Here is a 2,500-nt window from a genome sequence, read left to right on the forward strand (position 1 = left end):
TTAGGCGCGGAATGGCAGTGCATTTGACTAGTGAAAGAGGCATTCAGTTTCAGCCATGGTTAAACTAGACCAGCTTTGGTGCCATAAACGTCAGATGCATGAACCGCTAGAAACCAAGATGTCTTTGTTTTTCTAACAAAAGCAGGAAATCCATTCACTCCCTTGAATCCTTTCACACTGTGTAGGGTTACAACCAGGAAACTGACATCCTGATATTTCTGCCCGATTTTCAAGCGCTTGTCAGATTCACGATTCTCCGATTCTTCTTGAAAACGTTCAGGATATTAGTTTTGACCCACCCAGATCCACTATGCTTACGGTCATTGTCCTGTTGAAAGATGAAATTCTTAAACTCAATCTCAAGCGCCAGGATTTCTTCTACGATCGCCCTGTGTTTGGAACCGTCTATCGTGCCCTCAAGCCCGACCAGTTTCCTGGTCCCTACTGATGAAACGCATCCCCACAGCATGAACGCTACCGCCACCATGCTTCGCTGTGGGATTGGGGTTCTCAGGATGATGTGCAGTGTTGGGGTTCTGGAAAAACAGGCTAAAATGTTCAGACCAAAGCGTCCTTTCCAACATGTCTGCCGAGTCTGGATGTTGTTGTCGTCGTTGTTGTCGAGTGTCCAAGCGTGTCTGGTTGTCCGATCTGAGCTTCTCCCAACTCAGCTGTAGATTTCTCCAGCTCCTTCAGAGTTATTCTCGACCTCTTGGTGGTTTATCTGACTGATCCCTGTTCACCAGGTCAATGAATTTTGGTGGACGGCCTCCTCTTAGAGTCGTGGTTGTGCCGTATTCTTGATATGTTTTAATGATGGATTAAATGCCAATCAGTCTGGAATATCTTTTTATAACCAAACCGTAACCAGGAATGTCCAGGACTTATTTTTTGACTGCTTGGTCATCATGATGTAGTTTGCTTAGGTATGTGTCTCTAACAAATCCTGGGTTCTTCCAGGAATGTGATCTGAGATCACACGACACTTTAATTGCACCGGCTTGGGCTCCACCGAAACTTTCACGGCACCCGGAATGAATACTCATGCGATCACGTCCTTTATGTGATTCCTTTTGGAAATAATATCTCAGAGTGTATTGATTTCCCCCCACCCCCTACTTCAATATTATGAGTCAGCTTGTGTAGAGCCGTGGCATAAAATCCCAATGAAGTCCATTTCGGTTCCGAGTTGTAACACTACAAAATGTGGAAAAGTTCAAGGGTGCGAATGTTATGCAAGACACTGTACACGACCTGATGGTGACCCTCGTTCAGACGCTCAGTCACGTCCTCGTTCCAGCGCACTTTCAGGCAATTGAAACTCAATTCACGCTTAGAATTATACTCTACTTGTACTGATATTAACAGCATGTGCCGAAGGCCGAACTTATTTCCGTTTCATATCCTCAGTTCATGCCAACCACACACACACACACACACACACGAAATCCTCCCATCCTTCCCACGCAGACAGATTTGGAATAAGCCATTAGAAAAAGATTCCTCCATCCTTACGCAACACACGGAAACGGGCCACCTCATTCACTTCTCAATGCTTTGTCATTTTTACGGCATCTGTGTCATGTCAGCGAGAAGCGAGGGTCATGACATAAAACTAAAGAAAACAGACACCAGATTGATTGTCTTGCTGCTCGTGGATTAAAATATACGGACAGGATTTTCTGCTGGGAAATCGCTTCAGGGTGAGTAATGCCAAAGCAATGATTAAAAAAAAATAAAATAAAAAGGACGCTGAGATTTCCAACTACGAAACGAAGTAAACGAATAACAATCGATTGCCCGAGTTGTGAAAATGAGTCGGATCTCGAGGGCAGGAAAGACTTCACGCTCGTTTCTGTGTTTGGGCTGAAAGTGGAGTTGATGCAAGCACATGGCTTATTCTGATTCGTACTTTGCTGAAAAAAACACAACAAAACCAAACAGTTATGTCACCTGCGATGAAATGTAGCCCCGCCCACTACAAATTCGCACAACGGTGTTAAATTCCCAGTTCTATATTTACGCTTGTGTTTATTTATCGTGCCCAGTTCGAGCCCACAGCTGCAGGGGAGCGTGTCAACCCTGAAACGACTCATGAATCATAAACGAACAGAACAGAAGGCTCGGAGTCTTGTCCAGTGCCGTCGAGCACTAACTCTGCCCCCTTACCAGCTGCCTGGAATCCTTCTCTTCCTGATCCCTTTATCTCCCGCTCTTCCTGTTTCATCCTCGGCCTCTGCGGAGGGTGAGCACGGCCAACGTGTGAGGATGAGGGATGAAGGCTTGGCTTGTCCTGAGCCAGTGAAGGAGATTTACTGCAACGGAGACTTAAAAAAAAGTCTGAAATGAAAAGCCGGTTAAATATGGACGTCCGGGGACGGAGCTCGAAAGTTTAGGGATGTCGGGAGTGTTGTGTTGTGTCAGAATTCAGAGAAAGCCAGCGCGCATCTTTGAAGCGAGAACATCGAGATGACGCATGAGACTACTAGTGAAGGGCAGG

At 45.8% G+C, this 2,500-nt stretch overlaps 1 protein-coding gene across 1 annotated transcript in view; it reads left to right on the plus strand.

Annotated features, from left to right (window-relative positions):
* Positions 1-2,500, plus strand: part of adcy1b (adenylate cyclase 1b) — a gene marked incomplete at its 3' end in the record, with an annotated part of 89,316 nt that overhangs the window by 11,398 nt on the left and 75,418 nt on the right. The gene's annotated exons all lie outside the window — the stretch shown is intronic.

Source organism: Ictalurus punctatus, chromosome 7 (genome assembly GCF_001660625.3).
Source record: "Ictalurus punctatus breed USDA103 chromosome 7, Coco_2.0, whole genome shotgun sequence".
Taxonomy (NCBI): Eukaryota; Metazoa; Chordata; class Actinopteri; order Siluriformes; family Ictaluridae; genus Ictalurus; species Ictalurus punctatus.